The following is a 20,936-nucleotide window of genomic DNA, read 5'->3' as shown; positions in this document are numbered from 1 at the left end:
TACTCTATACTTGTTTTATAAAATTAATCATCTTTAATAATGGATAATGTATATAGACAACTATCTTGATTGACTTTTATAATTGGTGAAGAACATCGTAAATTGGTTGAAGAGCAGTATTCGCATAGCTCAAGACATGAAAAGGAGCGGATTCATAGCGAGACATTTGCAAATTGGTTTGACAGTCATGTGAGTTAATATACAAAGTATCATTGTATTTTTACAAATAAAAATTTGTATTATTATTTTATTAATTTACTTTTTTATTTTGCATAGGTGGATGATTTCCTACCCGAGAATGAAGTTATCTCAAAAGACTTGAGATTATTGGCCAAGGGTCCAAATGTTGTGGGTTTGAAGTATGAGAGATACATTGTGAATGGTTTTAGATTTCATACAAAAGATTTGGAGAGCAAAAGAAAAAATCAGAATAGTGGGGTGATTGTTACTGCAATAACATCAAGTTTCGCAAGCACCAAGGATATGAATCCGGTTTCAAGTGACTTGGCCTATTATGGTATCTTAAATGATATTCTGGAATTGGGCTAAGGTGGAGGTTGAAGAGTGGTTTTGTTTGACTGTGATTGGGTCTCTAAGGGAAAACGATTGAAACAAGATGATGATGGGTTTACACTTGTGAATTTTATAAATGTGAAGCGCCACCATGAACCCTTCGTTCTTGCATTCCAAGTGAAGCAAGTATTTTACGTAGAGGATCCTTTGGATAAGGGTTGGAATGTTGTTATTCCAACTGTACCACGAGATGATCTAAAGATGGATCCCATAGACGTTGAAATGTACTTGCAAAGTCAGCCTTCAAGTAGTCATCAAAGTGTTATTTGATGACATTAATTGGATTCGAGAAGGTGTCATAGGAGAAATAGTTGATACTACTAGAGTGGCATCAAGTTCCAATGGATGATCTTTTATTATTTTATATAAATTAAATGAATGTTATCTGTTGGTTTTGCTTTAATGTCCAGTAAATTCAGTTGCTTTTTATGTATTGAATTGTGGTGTATCTACATTCTTAAATTTTTCATGGCAAATTGTTTATTTCATGGTAATATGCTGTTAGCTGTACACTTTCAATTTACAATTTAAAATTGTAGTTGTACAAATATGGCGAGAACAAGAGGAGGAAAAAGTTATCGAGGAGAAAGGAGCTTTCGATTGCGTGATGAAGATCCTGAAAATTTGGAAAATGAGGAAGCCACTGGTACGTTATTCATTACTAATTACTTAATATTTCATTTAAATATATCTATAACAATAGTTTCTACTTCATAAGATATATGTCATAATTGTCTATTATACTTGCAGGTGGTGGTTCTGATGATGAGCAACCTAAGAAAACATAGGGACCAACTTATATGAGACACATTTGGGGTAGACATGGTACTGACAAGCGAATTAAAGTGAAATTCAATACATTTGGTCAGCCAGTTGGTACAAATAGAAGCAAATTCAATGAATTTTTGGGAGCATTGGCAAGAATTGGAAAATATGCACCAATTGACATTGATAGTTGGCGTAAGGTTCCCAAGTCTTTAAAGAATGACATGATAGATGTAGTAAAGGTATCCATTTCTTGAATGTACTACATTAGTTGAATGCTTGTTCTCTTTTAATTAAGTATCCAATATTACAGGAAAAATTTGATCTTCCTGTTGGCGTAGAAGAACTAGTTAAGCAATCAGTAGGAAAGAAATGGAGAGCTAGAAGCATGCTCTCAAGAAAACTTATTTCAATCCAAATGAGGCAATTGAAAGTCAGGTGCTTAAAAGACCAAAACGAGTTCTTCCACAGCAATGGAGAAATATCTTAACTAACTGGCTTTCCGAAGAGTCAAAGGTATGAAATATTGTCATAGTCGTGATCTTGTTTTCTGTTTGCCTATACTTAACTATTATGTGTTATGTTTAAATATGTAGAGAATATCTGCAACAAACAAGGAGCACCGAGAGAAGAAAAAGATGAATCATAGTACAGGGAAAAAGCCATTCGCTCAAGTTCGAGTAGATAAGGTATAACATATAAATTGGTAACAACATCTAATTTTTTATTCTGATATATTCTTTGGATGTACTATTATATGTAGGAAAGAGAGGTTGGGCATTCTCTCTCTAGAGCAGATATGTTCACCATATGATACACTAATTCTAATGGAGTGCCATCTAGTTATGAAGCTGGGGAAAAAATGGTATGTTATTGCTGCTTATTCACTTCATTCATAAACAAGCTTTTTCTGTTACAATAAGAACGAGAATATAGTAACTTTGAATTGTTAATTTTAGGAGGAGATGGAAAGCTTAAAAAATCAACTTCCAGAAGGAGAAGAAGATAGTGTGGGTAGGAATGACGTGTTTGCAAAAGTAATGGGTGAAGAAAGGAGTGGAAGAGTTCGTACATATGGTTTAGGAGTTACACAATCTGATTTGTGGGGTGATATACCAAGTCGTTCAACATGTTTTCGCTTGGTTATGGAACAAAGAGCTGCGATGTCAAAAATGGAGCGAAGACTCCAGCAACTAGAATCAATTCAACAAGGAGGATCACAAGGACAAAATTCACCATCTCAGCAAAGATCTACTTCACATTCTACAAATGCTATTCTTCGGTCGATAAAGGTAATAAATAGCTCAATTATGACTTTTTTTAGATGCTGCGTTCGCAAATGATTTTCATGAGCAAGTTCATAATTGCTATATGTTATTTAATTGTTGAGATTCTTGTTTTGAATATCATTATTGATTGTAATGGACTGCACTTTGGTTTTAGTACTTGTTGTGGCTGTCATTTTGGGTTGGTTCTTGTGGTACTATGTATTGAATATCTGTTCAAGATGTGCTCTCTTATATCTGGTTATATGCTTTATAAAATTTGTTTTCAAGGTTGGGGATAAAGTTACAATAAGAAGCACGGTTGATTCGAACAAAATTTGTGCTGTTGGAGTGGTTAGAAATTTGGATCCAACTGCTGAAGTTGGTGACACATCTTTGGGATCACATTGGTGTGAAATCCATGTGAATGTGCCTGTGGAGAATGATGAAGAGCTAATGAGGCCATACCATAATTTTCGCAAGATTGGAGATGCAATTGGAGTAGCTATTGCTTGGCCAATAAACCTAGTAATCTTTTTATCTTATCTTTATCATTTGTTTAACTTAGTTTTTATTTATTTTCTAACATTAAAACTGTAAAAGAAGAGCTGTAGATGTGATTTATAACTCCTATTTCTTGGTTTATGACACTTGTAGGTGAATCTTGAAGAAAACTAAAGGATCCTTGGGTCAACTGGCTATTTTTTGAAGACATTGACAAGGCGTTTTTTGTTGAGTTCTTGTTGAAGTATTGCTTTTTTGATATGTACTGGAAATGCTACTGCAAGACTTACTGTTGAAAAATCTCTTAATTGGCATGTAATTCGTTGATATATATAGCAGCCATGTAAGTTGCTTGGATGATGTACTTTTGCACTAGTTTGGCTGATTGTATTGCACTATCAGCCTATGAAAATGTAAATCACTTTGGTTTTCTTTTATAAGGTGGTACTAATAACTTTATTATTCCAAAAATTAGAATCTACATTGTGCAGGCAGGATGAAATGTGATTTCTACTTTTGGGTATAAAAATCCGGATGGTACACAGGGCTAATGCAATATGATGTATTGACACTTAAAAGTGTCACCACTTCGATTTTTACGGTTCATAATATTCACAAAATTTCACGTTAACAAGTGTCAGAACAACCTAATCTAATTACACCATAAAGTGTCACAATATTTCAGTCTACTTATACTGCAAATGTCGCATAATATTTTATTGTACTTACATAATAGAAGTGTCAAGATAGATCCAATATATGACAGTTAAGAGTATCACTTTAGATTCATATAACCTTAACTCCTGTGTAGTATTTCTTATCATTTAAAAGTGTCATTAAAACAATAAATAATGAAGTTTATAAATGTCAACAGAATTATAAATTATGACTCGTTCAACTGTCATAAACATATAGTGACGTTAGAATGGACGACGTTTTTAGCAGAGCGTCATTATAGATGAAACGTCATTACATCGAGCTATAATGACGCTTTTAAATGTCATAAAAGGGTATTTTTGTAGTAGTGTGGCTTGTACATAGTAATGTGGATGTGATCCGTATTTGTGGTTCGTATATGTGATTCGTATTTGGAATCGTCGATTCGAGCATTGCTCATCGACTTATATTCATATTGGTATTCGTATTCGTATTCAGGGGGACGCCCAAACTCGTTGGTTAACTTTGCGAATCGAGCCAGCATGGGTTTGGTCGATAAGCTTAGCAAACCATGAGATATTCGTAGAGCATGATCTATTGGAGAGATCTTGCTTGGCATTACTCACGCAGTATTGCCATGATATACTCGAGTATTATCAAAATTTTGATGAGCGAGCCCTAGTAAGGGGGTTAAAGGTGACGGGATTCGAAGAAAAGTGGTGTATCTATGGACTTGCTACTTATGTGGTTGACGGAGTGTCAACATGAGATGTGATCAAGACTTAGACACGACTACGTGGAATTTAGCTCCTGAGAGCTACTGTGTGACGCCCCGAAAAAAAAATGAGTTTGAGAACCCGGAAATTTTGTAATTTTCTAGGGTTTATTTTTTTAATCGCCCGTTTTCCTACATTTTCTTGATTAGAAAAATTCCCCAGATAAAGTTTATGAGCAAAAATAGTTTTAAAATGATTTTCCTAGTATTGGAGAGTTTTTAGAAAATTAAGAAAATATAACGGACGTGGGACCCACAAGTGCGAAAAGTTCGGAAAAGTTCGGCCAATTAGGTTAAATTCCGGATACTGTGTAAAATTTATCGGGTGTTAAGGGATAAGTAGAGGATGTGAATTCATTGATGTGAGAGGAAAAAGAAAAGATAAGATTGCATTTATGGAGGTGACAAGTGTCACCATTGTATTGGAAATAGCTTATGACTTACTATTCATTTTCTTGACTTTTTGACCAATTGCTTAAATATCTTAAAAATCACACAAAATTCATTCTTGTCTTCAACCTCTTGGCTGATTCTCTCTCTAGCAAAGAAGGAAGAAAAAACCTCTTCAAAGTTTGGCAATTATCTAGCTCAAATCCTCCAAAATACTTGCTTGATCTAGTTTCTACTCCATAAAACCTCTTCTTTTAGTGATAGTGAGTTGTTTGGTGAAGTTGTTTGGAAGCTTAAGGTGACAAGTAGCTCTCCCTCTTGTTTTGCTAAGGTAAGTGGTGGATGAACACCTCTCCTTCCTCTAATGATGTTCAATTCATGATTAGTGGTGTTATAAGATGCAATTTCATGGATTATTTCTTGAGTTTGGTTGAATTGGTGAAGTTTTATTATTTTTGGGGATTTTTTTGTTTTCATTGAGATATGATTGGGTGGTCATGTATGATGATTGGAAATGATGTTTAATGACTCTAGGAGGTGGAAAAAGTGATTAAGTGCAATCAATTTCTGTTTTGGAAGAAATTTCAGAAAATTAGGTTTTGTAGTTCTTCATTCTGCCCGAATTTGTTGCACCATGTTAGAGGCCGAATTGGACTTTGCTCAAAACATGAAAGTTGTAGGTATTGATGAGTTTGAAGTGCCTGTAAAATTTCAGGTCATTTGGATTAGTGTAGAGTGAGATATGCCGATTTAACTGTTGCTGTTCTGGGTTGATCAGAATGCGAAAACGGCACTTGTAATTGGCCATTTTGACTGGAATTGCTTTGGATTTAGGTGTTGGTGTCTTCTGATGAAATGTATCTGGATGTCTTAGCTACCATATGCCTTTGGAATTTCGGCATTTGGACCTGTATAGACTGAGTTATAGTAATTACAGCATTATGTGATTTGTAAACCTGTTTTTGGTGTTTCCGGTTGAGTATTTGGCACATTTGACCTAGTTGTGCTAGGATTTGGACTGAGTGGCCTTCTACATTGTTGTAGACCTATCTCTTATCTTCGAAACGGTGGGTCTTGCACCTTCTTCCGACAATCATAACGCCTTTGGTACCATTACCGCAAAATGACGTCAAAACTGTTTTTCTGGTTTTGAGCTTAAGTTTCATTTCCGGATTTTTTTCCCCCTAGCTTGACTTGCACTAGTATTACTTGGAGCTTGCTGAATGGCTATGGATGAACTTGTTGTTGTGTGTGTACCTTTGGGACTGGCTGAGGAAATAATGAAGCCATGATGGCTGGAAAAGTTAGCAAATGTAGGGGAAGTGCTGTCCGAACTTTTAAAGGATTTGTTTGCATTGAGTTTGTGATCTAAGACTTGGGTTTGAGCAAGGCAATGATACATGATGGATGATTTCTGAGCCATTGAGGTGAGTGACCTCAAACTATTTCTGAAGTTCTTTATGAACCGTTTCCTGCATTATTTACTTTTAAACTGTTTCCAAAAGTTACTTTTGAACTGTTTTCTTGCATATCATGCGTACTTGCATATGAGTGTCCCTTGGTTGCTGTAATTCTTGACTTATTGGCTTGTCATTATTAGTTGAAAATGTGTTAAGTACTTTCGATGATTGTTAAAACGAGTTTTCTAGGCGAGTGTGTACTTTATCGCACTCGACCTAAATAAATATGAATTTTCAATGATTAATGATTAAATGCTAGTTGCGCATGATGTAAGCCTTTTGGCTGAACTGGCCACTGCCCTTCGTTACCGATCGACTCGAGCCAGAAGCGGACTCGGTCGGGCGATATGGTGACCTTGGGTGAATTTGGTATACTCGAGTATTACCTTGTAGTCCGGCTACGTCCGGATGGGTGGAGTCCGGTCAACGTCCGAAAAAGGGGATGAACGAATAAAAAGATGAACGAGGGTTTATTTATAAAAATGAAATTTTCAAATAATTGGAGGAATAAGGGGAAATGTCAGGGGAACGAACAAATGAATAGCTCCATGTGAGCGGTATCCTTTTAATGAATATGTTACTATCGCTTTCCATTGTAATTGTTTCTTGAATTATTGATTATTGATGGTTAATGTGTTGGCTTTGTTATGAAATTTCATGTTCGGAACCTTATTGAGATTTTAGCTCATTGAGCTTTGTGGAATTACCATGTGGTGTCATTTTCTGCTTTTGTTTTACTCTCACTGTGCAAATGTTGACCTGTAACAAAATTACATTTTTACCCCCGGTTACTTATTGAACTTCTAAAACATTACAATGATTTCACTGGCTCACGAGAGCAAAAATACGTACATCTGATTTCTGAACCATGACATCAATGAAATGAATTTTTGTGAAAACTATTTGATTACTGATTTTACTGGTTACTCACTGGGCTTTTAGCTCACCCCAAAAATGTTTTATTTTCCCCCCACAGGGCTCAAGGCGAAGGAAGGGCTTGTTGTGCTTATTCACGTGACTGGATGGCTTATATCGTGTACAGTTTAAGTTTGGATCTATTTTATGTACGAGTTGGTCTTGTATAAATATTTGAAATTGATATGGATGTAAGTATACATTCCACGATTGGAATCAGTTTCCGCTGCATTTGTGGCATGTAATTATTAGAGACTTGGATGTATGTTTGTGGACCATGTGATGTATATTTGAGATTTATATTGTAATTCATTTGAGGATTGTAGTGATCGACTGAGTCCCGGCGAGAGTTGGGCAGGCGGCCCGCCGAACCCTCTGGTTCGCCTTAGGGGGAGGTGGGGCCGTCACATACTGTATCCTTGAATTGTTTCTGTTTATTTTTCCTGTTCGAAGTGTGAATTATTTGAACTTGATAGCTTTACTTACAATGTAATTGTTGTTGCTATTTGGATTATGGGTTTGCATGTGTGGTTCTTGGCCTCACTGAGTATTGGCTCATCCTATTAGTTTGTTTTCCTTAACAGGAACCCGATTGGAAGGAGTTAAGCATATGCCAACTCGAGACACTTTTGTATTAGTGTTTTAATTGTAATCGACTAGACACTTTTGGACGTTGTATATTTTGGGGAAAAGTGATTGTAAATTTGAAATTGTGACGTAAGACTGGATATTTATGTATGGAAATGACTTCGTACCTTTATTCTAACTTTCATTGTTAGTATTAGACTAGGTTTGATTTGGAATTGTCTCAAGTCTTGGCGAGAGTTGGGCAAGCGTCCCGCGGATACCCTTGGGTTCGCCCTTAGGAGAAGTAGGGGCGTCACAAAAAGTGTAGTGCAATAGTGGGATACTCCTGACAATTTACTTTCCTTCCTTTTTTGCTCTCTTATGATCCAACATTTCTTTTTTGTCCCTGGCGGTAGGTTGAAACCCTAGTCCAAAGGTGTCCTTCTTTCCTTAAAACTTTATTGGTTCTAGAATACCCTATAAGTTATGCCCGAGACCCTTACCTATCTCGTATCCTCCTCAAATCATTTCTTTTGCCATCATAACGCTGGCTTCTAGCAAATTCATTCCCACCCACTGACTTCTCCTTAGATACCCAACCTACTGAAACGATATTAGTCACATGGTGAGGGTAAACCAAAGCTTTTCCATCACTTTCCTCTTTTGATCCGGGATTGACGATCATAATACAATCATCTTCTGCAAACACGGTGATTAATTGGTCATTCACTACAAACCTCAATATTTGATGGAGCGAAGATGGTATAGCACCCGAAGTATGAATCCAGGGTCGTCCAAACAGAATATTATAAACCCTTGAGAAATCCATGACTTGGCACATGACTTGGAATTGGGCAGGTCCTATTTCCAATACTAATGCCATTTCTCCCATCGATTCTCTTTTTACGCCATCAAATCCCTTTACCACAGTTGCAGACGACCGAAGTTTAGCTTCTTGAAATCCCAATTTAACCAAAATATTTTGGGGACAGATATTCAATGCAGATCCGTTGTTTATCAAAACTCTCGGGAATAAATTCCCATTACAACGGACTGAGATATACAACGCCCTATTATGTCCAATCCCCTCAGAAGTTAAATGCTCATCAGAAAAAGAAATCCGATTTGAAGCCCAGACATGTTTGATCACATGAGTGAATTTGTCAACTGGAATGTTCTTAGGCACTTGAGTCTCAGTTAACACCTTGAGTAAAGTTTTTCTATGAAGTTCCGAAGTCAAGAGCAAATTCAGTATAGAAATTTGAGCGGGCATTTCATCCAATTGCTCGATCACTTTATACTCGCTTTTTTTCAATATCCCAAGGAAATTAAATGCCTCTTCTTCAGTCACAGCTTGTCTTGTTGGCGCGGCATTTTCCTTAGCATTAGATGGCTCGTTAACTGCAGGTTCACTCACAATTCTTCCATATCTGGTGACGGCGGCCACCTCCTTCTTTGGCATTTCTTCTCTTCTAACCAATAAAAGAGACTCACTATAATTTCATGGGACTTCTTGTAGGTTAAGAACAGCGCTTATTCAGTCAATTCGAGTACCGCAAGCTCTAAAGGCTCACACTCAAAAGGTATCACATCTAAAATAAAAGGATTCGTATTTTTCTAGACCTCAGAGGTTTCTTCTTTCAGTATGAATGACTCTCCAATGACCTCTATTACCTCAGCTTGATCTATAATATATTGAGTAGGTTCCTCGATCTCCTCGTCCACGATAGGAAGAGGGTTCTTGCTAACACTCGGTCCTTGTTCCTCTCTTCTTCTTAAAATTATGTCTCCGATCTCAATCATGTCTTGAATTTTATACTTAAGTGCCCAACATTTGGCAGTAGAATGACCAGGAGCTCCAGAATGATAAGCACAAAAGGATTGAGGATCATAACCAAGGGGAAATCCTCTAGGATAGACTTTAGAAAGTATTGTACCAATTTTCCCTGCGGCTTTGAGCTGTTCATACAATTGATCAATGGGCCGACCTAGATTGATGAAAGTTCTGTATGGGGTTGGGTTTTAGCCGTCATTGGTTTGTTGATAATTGTAGTTCTGGTTGGCTGGTGAAACTGGTCTTGGATTATAAGGAGCACGAGGTCTAGTTTGAAAGTTATGTGGAGAAATATGGAATGGTGTTGTGGGTGTGTTTGGGTAATTTGGTCGGGGTCGAGGGTGGCTAATAGTGGTATGATAAACAGGTCGAGGGTGTGGCTGGTGTGGGTAATGGGGTACGTTGGTGGGATATTGTTGGTATCTAGGCCGGGAAGAAAGGCCCTGGTCCCAGACAAATGCTACTTCCCCCTTTTTCTTTTTGAACTGAGGCTTCTTGCTACTGCTGCTTTGACTTTGCAACGCTTCTAATTGTGACTTCGGAGTTGATACATTAACAATCTTTCCCGCTCTTATGAACTCATCAGACTCCTCCAATTTGTTAACAATTTCGACAAATGAGCATCCAGTAATGCGAAAAATCTCCTCAAAATAAGGCGGGTCATGAGTTTTGAGAAATGTATGAACAATTTCTTCTTCAGTCATAGGAGGTTCCACCTTGGCAGCCAGTTTCCTCCAACGCTTTGCATATGTCTTGTGTCCTCAGATGGCTTCCTTTTAGTCCCCTCAAGCGTGATTCTCGTTGGTGCAAGCTCGCAATTATACTCATACTATCTTACAAAAGCTCTCATCTCATCAGGTTTCAAATTGGAGTACCAATTCAATGAATGCATCACCTTCTAAACTTTTGGGAAACAATCGAACTGGCAAATTCTCGTCATCTATTAGCTTTCCTAATTTGTTTGTAAATATTCGGAGATGTGTCTTGCGATTGCCCGTTCCATCATACTTGCTAAATTTGGGTGTTTTAAAACCCATAGGCAGTTGCATATCAGGAACTAGGCACAATTCATTATAGTCCAAACCTCCTTGTTTGTTCAAGCCTTGGTTCTTCCTCATGAACTCGTCAAACTAATCCAACCTCTTTAACAAATTCTTGTCAATTGGCGCGGAGGATTCTCCTGCTCCAACTTTTCCTTGGGCAACGGTGTCTAGCGTGAATGGTTCTGCAATGGGATAATATGGTCCTTAAAATTCAAGTGATATATTCAGACTAATAGGTGAATAATTTTGAAGTACTTGCATGTAAGAAGGATTGATTTGGATATTGGGTGCATAGATATGTGGTAGGCCGTGAGTGGGATAGGTGAAAGCTTCATCAGGTGGATTTACGACATGTGGAGCGAATGAGGTTTGAGTATAGGGTAAGGGTAGTAGTTGCGGTTCAGGTTGACTAGCAGGTAAGGGCTCATGTTGCACATCGCTGCAGCTACCAGCAACCAACTGATCAATCACGCGCCGTTGTGCGGTAATCTCCATACTTAACTCATTGAATTTGTTCAACACTTCGCTTAGTTAAGCTCCCAAATTTGCAAGGTCGGTTGTTGGCATTGTTGCAGACCTATCGGATGACTCAGGATGTGTACTCATGTTTACATTATTTCTCAAATCTCAGCTACGTGATCGTGTAATGATGGGGTTTCCTTGTATAGTATGTTTGCAATTACCTAAAAATTTAGAAAAAACCCTATTTAGATTCCCCTCTTAATTAACTACTGACAAAAAGAAAGAAAAAGAAAAAGACGCGAGTTAGTAAAACTTAAGTAATTTGGATGCAAGTCCTATTGGGCAGCCCTTTTTATGCCAAGGGTTGGCATAGAATGAAAATGCAATCCTCTAGGGTAGGCACCATACAATACTTGATGGATCCGATCAATTTGTTGACATTCAACTGAAAAGCAATTTGAAAAAATTTGACCAATTGGAGTAACAGGAGACATTTGTCCTAACCAAATGAGGACAAAGTCCGAATGGATTGATTATTTTGATTAACGCATAAAGTGATGTTAAAAAAAAAATCAACTTAGTGTGAAAAAACCTCCTTTTGAAAGGATTGCAATATCTCGACTAAATTTTCAGTGAACCATAGATCGAAATCTTAAAAGAGAATAAATTGATTAAATGAATCTGATGAAATTGATGGTTTTATTCAAAAATTGACTGGATCGCCCTAAAAATGGGTAAACTAGTCAAATGGATTGAATGAAATTGACTATATATTCAAAATTGACTGGATCACCCTAAAAATGGGTAAACTGGTCAAATGAATTGAATGAAATTGATGATTTATTCAAAATTTACTAGATTGTCCTAAAAATGAATAGACTGGTGAAATGAAATAAATTGATCAAATAGATCGGATGGAGTGATGATTTATTCAAAAATTGACTAGATTGTTTTAAAAAATGAATAAATTGATCAAACAGATGGGATGGAGTTAATGATTTATTCAAAAATTGACTGGATTGACAATTTATTTGAAAATTGATTAGATTGCCTTAAAAGTGAATAAACTAGTAAAATGGATTATTTGAAAATTGACTAAATTGTCAACTCATTGGTGGTTTTCAAATTGTACAAATTTCATTACAATGCATTTGTCTATGAGTTTTCTAAAATCAAGATTTGGCCTCGATATATTTATTGTCTCAACAATGCAGAATTATTTGTGAATTTCTTCAACTTAATGTCCTTTACGCAAGGGATTTTTACCAATTCTGATAAAATGGCCAAAAGATGATTGTTAGATGCTCATATTCTAATGTGCAAAAGTTGCTCTATTATTTCCGATGCCATTATCATGGAAAAGATCGGATCCTACCTTAACTCGTGTACTATCCCTATGGACAGTACAAGAAATATAAATGTGCAAGTCTCATTGGATTAGATATCTGAGACACTAAGCGGCTTATTCCTAACATGAGATTCCCTATGCAGCATTCCCTTCTAAGGTTGATGCATGTTGCAATTAAATATGCAATTTTGCAATGAAAACATGACCTAAGGGACCCTTCGTATGCTAGGGTGGGCCTAAAATGATGTGCAATTATTAACCTACGAATGCAATACATCGAAATTTAAACGTGCAATAACCTATCTAAGAGGATAGGTTCTAAAAGAGTATCATACCAGAACTCTTATTTTCTAGCGTTTGTGAATGCAAAAGATGAGAAAACAAGGAAATGTTAGTTCAACAAATAACACATAATACGTTGGGGCAATTAGATGATACAAAAAGAAAAATAAGGAAAGCGGGGGTGGAATCCCTCCCCTCATGCCTAATGTTCTTAGTTGGGAATGGTTGACCCTAACCTAGGTGATTTCTAATATGGATGCATGAGATTGGGCTCACTAATGCATCTAGAGTCAATAAGGTTTTAGGCTCCTAAACCTTCAGACCAAAGGCGAATAGTCATCAATCCCAAGGCCTAAGAGTCGGTGATTCGAGTGATCTCTCGGACATTGCTACGCGCACGTCGTGCCACGACCACATGTCCAAGTGGATCGATCCTAATCCTAATGGGTGGAGTGGTGTAACAACCACTAAAAGTAAAAGAAATGAAGGGTCATAAAGTAAAACGTATGCACATATGAAGTGCTCCTTTTGAAGGGAGGGATTAAATACCATTAAATGTGGTTGAAGGTTCTAGGGTTGCTATCCACCCCCAAGATGCAAGCGCGATAAACATAAGTGAATGAAAGAAAATAAAACATATTATTCATCACATACACGGATATCGAGACGATTGCACGTGTTAAATGCAAGAAACCCTAAAAAGGAAAAATGCAACCTAAAACCTCCAAATGTGATATATAAAAAGGTTAGAAAAAGAAAAGAATTGACTAAATCAAATGCTCGGACTCTCTAAACTCCCCAGTGGAGTCGCCAAGTTGTCGCGCCCTATTTTTAATGAAAAAAATAAAATTACAGGTTTATAAAATGAATTTTGATTTGTTTTGAGTGAAATTGAGTTTTTGATTTTTTAGAGAATAAATAAAGAAAATGGGCCTAAATGGGACTTAAAAAGTGCGACAATTTTGACCCAAAAATAAAAGTTTAAAAAGGGTTTAAGAAGAAATAGGAGTTGCCGCTTGGTATTAAATTAACATGTACCAAGTCACCTAAAAATGTATTTCAAATAAAAGTAGAAAAAAATCCTTTTTAAACGACTCCAAGTCTTCGAAAATCAAGAGAAATGGGCTCGGGAGTCACGGTTGAAGAAAGGGAAGGCAAGGATGAAATCCAAGGTACCCTTTCAATCTAGCCAAGGCTAGTTGCGTGATTTAGTCAAAAATTTTCTTAATTAAGCCTATGAAACTTATCACATTTGGAAGTTACTACATAGGTGCAAACCTAGACCTAATGGATATCGGGAGGGTCGAAATATCTCTTTAAAATTTGATTGGTGCAAATCACATTAATTGTGATGCCTAAGAGTGACTCTTTGAAGAGGTCATGAGTATGCAAAGAGTGAAACTCGAAGAAAAGAAAAAAATTATACTACACAATATACGTGACCTAAAGGAGAGGAATGCAACATAACGGGTACGGGGCTAAGATTCGTGACTCAATTTTCCTTTTTATAGAGGGAATATGAGCGTACTAAGGCGAAGAAGCCATATTCGTCTATATCCCATATTCGAGGGGTGACTGTCCTATTTAATCAAACAAACGATCTAACCTAGTTCTATTTCCTCAAACAGAATGCAAGTCTAAATGTCATGTTTCACACATAGGGATAAGGGATATACATATAGAGGAAATATCATACAAAATGGTAATGATCCTAAGAAGTAGAAAATATGCATGAAATGGAGTGATTTGTCACACAAACATGATCTAGCGCATGGACGGTCCCCAAGGGTCTAGCGTTGGATTAGCTCATGTGTATAAGTTCTCACTAGCGTTGGACTAGTGAGAAAACGGGAAAAAGGACGACAACTAGCGTTGGACTAGTGTGGTGACGTCATACATTTATTATAACTAAACAAATCATATAAAACATAATAAAAGCAAGTAAACACATAAATAACATAAAACACATAGCACATAAGCATGATATTTAGATGCAAGTCCCTAAAAAAGCGAGTAAACATGTAAACACACAAGCATGCACGTACACAAGCAAATAAAAATAAATAGAGACCTAACTATTACATTCGGGGTCCTAACTACAATTTAAGGAGGGGAAAGAATAAAATAATAACCTAACTATTACACTTATCTAACTAATTACATTTTTAATAAGAATTAAATCCTATCTATTACATAAACTAGTTAAATACATGTCTTGAACCCTATCTATTATAATTTGGCATTCAAATGTCTCTCAAATAATCAAAAATTAAATTAAATTAAATATACAAAATTAAAAACCAATAAAGTGAATAAATAAATAAATAAGATAAGATAAAAAACATTCAAAAAAACATGCAATTACACATGTAGGAGTACATAAGAGGATTTAAAAATAACACAAGAGGATACCTCCCTTGAAGTAGTAGCCAATGGGAGATTGAATTTGCCCTATTTAACTAAAAAATTAACAAAAATCATCAAGGCACTAATTTAATTGAAAAATAACATGGAAAGAAATGGAAATAATCATGAATTTTATCAATTTGAGTATTTAAATGAAGCATAATTACTAATTAAGGAAGATAATCAACATACATCTAAGAAATTAAAACAAACAAGCACCTAATTGAAAAAATTATAAAAGTTGTGGGGATCAAAATAAAGAAAAATGAAATTAAGGGTTCAAAATAAAGCCTTCCAAACCTAATGCTAAAATTCAGAAAAATAAAGCAAAATCCATTTGCTAAACCCAAACACAAAACATTACCCAAATCTTGACTATTTTTACAAAACCCAATATGTGAGGACCTGAAAAATTTCTTTACTTTAAATTATTTCCTTAATTCCTCAATTTTTTTAAGTGAGCCAAGTTTTTAAATCATTTTTCATGTACAAGTTAGTACATGTTAAGTTTGAAGTGCATTATGGAAGTGGGACCCGCTAATGCAGTAAGTACGATAAATTTTTGGAGACTTGGTGGAGTTTTGGATAAAGGGATGTTATTTTATAAGGTGCTAAGGGATAATTAGAGGTTAGTTAAATAGATTAGGTTTGGAAGACAAAGAGATGAGTATAAACCCTAAAGCGCCATTTGTCGCGAAACCGTTAGGAGTTGGACTTTGACCAAGACCTTCTTAACTTTACTAAACCAAATTTTGACCAAAATTTCCTTCCATTTCTTCCTAGCTTGGCCGAAAATTAGAGAGACAAAACTAGGAAAGGAACTTCATCTTCAACCTCAATTTCTAGCTTGAATCTTGAGTTTCAACTGATAATCTTGCAAACTACTCCATAAAAGTTGATCACTAAGGAAGCTTAAGGGTTTTGGTGGAGTGATTTGGGAAGAGAAAGATCTTGACAACCACTTTGCATAGGGTTTAAGGTATTTATGGCAACAAACTTTCCTCTACTTTAAATATATGCAAACTAGTGGTTTAGGGTTGTAATTTTGGTAGTTTTATGAGAAAATTCATGGATTGAAGTAGTGATTTGGAAATTTTCAGTTTTATAGTGAAATTTCTGGCTACATATGATGCTTAAGGTTGACCATGGTTTGATAGCTTTGCTATGTGAAAAATCTAGTTTTTATATGCTAGTTGACTTGCCTAAGAAAAATTTCAGCTTAGGGTTTTCAAATTTAGCTTGCTTGTGGTTGGTTTTGAGTATAAATTGGCTACAATTGGAGGGGGTTGAGCACTTAATTATGTGTATTTGATAGCTTATAATTTGTGGTTGTGATTACATCTGAATTGAGATAAAATTTGGTGTTGAGTTTGGATGGAAAAGTAAAGAAAACAAGAGGAGGTGCTGCTGAAAATTGGTTCGCAGGAAACCTTGAGCAGTCTTGGGAAATTTATTATTTCTTGGTGTAGGAATGTCAGAATTGAGTTCTTTTGTTGCATCTAAAACTAGATTCAGGGTACTTTCAACCATGAAAATTTCATAATTTTTTTCAATTCCTATGAATATTTGTGATTTTTCAAATTTGACTAAATTTTCATACATGTTCTGTCTTTCTAATGGATGAAGCAGCAATTTGAGGCTGGATTTGACTGACTTCTGGACAGAATTTTACAAATGTGTCTTCTGGGAAATTGTAACCCTTTGAGTGTATTTTCCCAAGGTATAAAGTTTATAAATTTTGGACTTAAGAAGCTTGAAATATGATTTTTCAAATAGTATCGCGCCAAACTAGAAAATTTCTGTTTTCCTAAAATCGTTCTTACTTTAATTTCAACTTTAGAATTGGAGTTGGCAAACTATATTGAGTTGGGTTTATGAGTAGAATTGAGGTTTAAATGAAAGAAAATAATGTTTTGCAAACCTTAATTTCTTCATGTATTTTGGTTTTGTATTGCTAGTCTTTTAATATAATATGTAACCATAGGACTCGAGAGAGTTCAAGAGGATGAACCAGGGTCAAAGTGAAGGGTTGCAATTGATTGATGAGTGTTCCAACTGCATGTTTCGTGCTCATTGTTGTTAGAAATTGCTAGGTAATTGATTTATCGTCTCATCGGCAAGTGTGTACTTTATCGCACTTGACCTAACTCGACTAAACTTGTGATATTCTGTTAAAACATGTGTTGGCTGTTTTGTTATAACTGAATGGTGGCTAGAATCCGGCCACTTTCTGGCTAGATTTTTGGCTGGATTATCGGCCGAATTCGAAGCAGTAGGTAAGCAATTTTTTTTCTGCCTTCCCTGTCAATCCGGCCTTGAATCCGGCCAATATTTGACCGGATTTATGGCCAAATTTGTTGAGGAAATTTATGATTTATGTCGTTTTCGTCCAATTTTCTTGTTTGATTAGGTTTTCGCACCCATCCAGTTGTGACAGCCCCACCTTCCCCTAAGGCGAACCAAAGGGGTTAGCGGACTGCCTGCCCAGCTCTCGCCAGGACTACGGATCAGATTAGAGCTATCTATAGCGATCCGGAACTTACAAACGAGCGTAAACAAGTCAAAATGGTAAAATAACCCAAAATAAAAAAAATGAAATCCGGAGTCGGCCATGAATAGTAACCGACCCGTCAGAACCCAGCCGAAAAGCTAACAAACATACACAACTGAACTTTAGCGTTTACAAATCAAAATGACATACAAAAGCTTTCAAAAGTTAATACATATACACGGTTTGCCAAATCAGAAGAGAAAACGCCCCAAAAGTACACTTAGGGTTTTAATACATGAGCTATACAAAAGATATGTTCAATTAGCTCAATTTGGCAGCCATTTGTCAAGTCCAGACCAAAAGTGTTTGTTTTCCTGTAAGGAAAACAAAAGGGAACAGAAAGGGGTGAGCTTGCGCTCAATGAGGTACCAAACATATAGCAGAAAAATCATGGCATTTCACATTTAACAAATCAGATACACATGCCAGATGTAAAGCAAAGGAACCAATGATTCAAATCAGAAGGATACGGGTGGCTCTCAGGAGCCAAATTTCCGGCGCCGTACTTGATCCAAACCGGTTGACTCTCCGTCAACGTATATAGAACCAAACGTCCGTAGACCCCTCTTTACACCGAATTCCGTCCACCAAACACCCCTTTACCGGGCCCGCTCACCGTAACCGAACAGAAATGGTAATACTCGAGTATACCCGGAATCAAGGGTCTCAATACCCAAAATCCCCGAACAGACTACCGTGGTTCGTTATCTAATCGTCCAGGCCCTTGCCGGCCCGACTCGAATAACTTAGCCACAGGATTGAGCTCATAGGTCATAGAAATCCGAACAGATGCAGACATAGATAACAGATTCAAATTTTGCATAGTAAATTGGCATATGATCAGACTAGAGAACGAGTGTGATAAAGTACACCCTCGTCTCGAACAAATAAACAGATTGCAGAGCAAAATCAAGTTAAACAACAATGAAGGGGAGTGGTACACTCACCGGCTCAACTTCAAAAGTTTTCACTTCAGATTGGCCTTAATCGCCAAGAAACCCTAAAATAATCAAAATAAACCAATTGAAGGTTTTACTTCCAGAATCGAGTAAACAGAATGCACATGTGAGGCTCGACTACTAGTCGTATACCTCGCCAAATAATTACTAATGCAAGGGTGCAAAACATGATTTTCTTGGAAACGAAAAGGTAGCATGAAGACCTAGGCGCAAACAACCCAAAAGCCTTTCATTCTACCAAAAGGCAAACCCAACTTAAAGGAACCAAACGGCCTAGAAAATCGGGCAGCACTTCCCCTAAATTTCTTACTTTTCCAGCCATTAAGGCTTCATTCTATCCTCAAATCAGTCCCAACATCTCACACAAAATTCATCCCATTTCCCAAAAGCCGTTCGCTAGGCTCAAAGTGGTACAAGTACAAAAGTTAGCTAGGAAACAACCGAAATGAAAGCAAGCCCTAAAAGAGACTCGATAACGAGTCATATAGCCATACCAATTACAACCCCAATAGGGTTTTATAAACATATACAAGCATGATAGCAAACCAGAAATTAAGAAAAGGGCTTTAACTTAGGCCTTGATAAGAAAACCGGTTTTGACGTCATAATGCGGTAATGGCACAACTCTCACTACAATTATCAGATGGGGGTGTAAGACCCACCGTTTCGAAGCTATGGAACAGGGCTACAACAATGTAGAAGGTCACTCAATCCAGTTCCTAGCCCAACTAGGTCAAAAATGCCAAACACTAAACCAGAATCACCAAAACAGGTTTGCAAAACACAGAAAACTGTAATCGGTATATCTCAGTCCATACAAGTCAAAATGCCGAAATTCCAAAGGCATATGTTAGCTAAGACATTCAGCTACATTTCATCAGAAGACACCAACTTCAAAATCCAAACCAAAACCAGTCAAAATGGCCAATTACTATCGCAGTTTTCGCATTCTGTCCAAAGCAGAACAGCTACGGTAATTTCGTCATAACTCATTCTACATTAATCCAAATTACCTGAAATTTTGCAGGCATCTCAATCACATCAATACCTACAACTTTCATGTTTTGAGCAAAGTCAAATTCGGCCTCTAACCCTATGATCCAAAACCGGACAGAATTGGGGATTTAAGAACCCTAGCTTTTCAATTTTCACACCAAATCCAAAATTAGTTGCATTTATCCACATTTCACATCCACTAGAGTCATTTCCAACCACTACAATTCATCATACAAGCCCCCAACATCAAGATCATATTAAACCAGAAAAATTCCCAATAAAATAAAAACTTCACCAAAACAAGCCAAATCAAGAGATAAATCACATTTTCAAACACTCAAGCCACTTCTAAGCATCATATAACCATTATTAGAGGTAGTAGGGTGTTCAAGCAACACTTACCAAGAAATCAAGAGAGAGGAAGATGTTGTGCACCTTAGTCCTTCAAACAAAGTTCACCAAACAACTTACTAGCACTAGAAGGAAGAATTTTATGGAGCAAATCTAAGTTTAATTGGTTGGAATGGAAGATTGAGATAGTTTGAAGCTTGTAAATTGAAGAAGTTTTTCTTCCTTGTCCAAGAGAGAGAATCGGCCAACAAGAGGTAAGAAAGAATGAATTTTTAGTCAATTTTTTGAGATATTTAATCCATGATAAGAAAAGTCAAAAATGTCCAACAAGTGGACCAATCACATAGTGCCACTTGGCACTTCATTTAATGCCTTCCTATCACTTGGTTCCTCTCACATCAATGCCATGTCACCCTCTACTTATCTCTTAACACCCGATAAATTTCCACCAGTATCCGAAACTTAACCTTATTGGCCGAATTTTTCCGAACTTTTCGCACTAGTGGGTCCCACGTCCACTATTTACTCTTAATTTTCTAAAATTTCTCCAATGCTAGGAAAATCATCTTAAAACTATAATTGCTCATAAAATTCACTAAGAAAATATTTCTATGCCAGAAAATGCAGAAAACATGCAATTAAGGGGAAATAAATCCTAGGAAAATAATTAGGGTTTTACGGGTTCTCACACTCTCCCCCCCTTAAAAGAATTTCGTCCTCGAAATTTCTTATCAGCGGAATCCATCAAATCTAAGGTACCCAGCGGATCGTACCTTCTGCGTCCTCAGACGAGTCAGGGACCTGATGCTGCTCTAGAGAATATACTCGAGCTG

At 36.7% G+C, this 20,936-nt stretch overlaps 1 long non-coding RNA gene across 1 annotated transcript; it reads left to right on the top strand.

Annotated features, from left to right (window-relative positions):
- Positions 1 to 2,122: 2,122 nt before the first annotated feature.
- LOC113689215 (uncharacterized) lies at positions 2,123 to 2,375 on the top strand. Its single transcript, XR_011814771.1, has 2 exons — positions 2,123 to 2,203; positions 2,298 to 2,375. It is a non-coding gene; the product is annotated as an uncharacterized lncRNA (long non-coding RNA).
- Positions 2,376 to 20,936: the final 18,561 nt, after the last annotated feature.

The sequence above is a fragment of the Coffea arabica genome, chromosome 5c (assembly GCF_036785885.1).
Source record: "Coffea arabica cultivar ET-39 chromosome 5c, Coffea Arabica ET-39 HiFi, whole genome shotgun sequence".
Taxonomy (NCBI): Eukaryota; Viridiplantae; Streptophyta; class Magnoliopsida; order Gentianales; family Rubiaceae; genus Coffea; species Coffea arabica.
The sequence above is the reverse complement of the archived record's forward strand: the minus strand, read 5'-3'. Positions and strand labels throughout refer to the sequence as shown.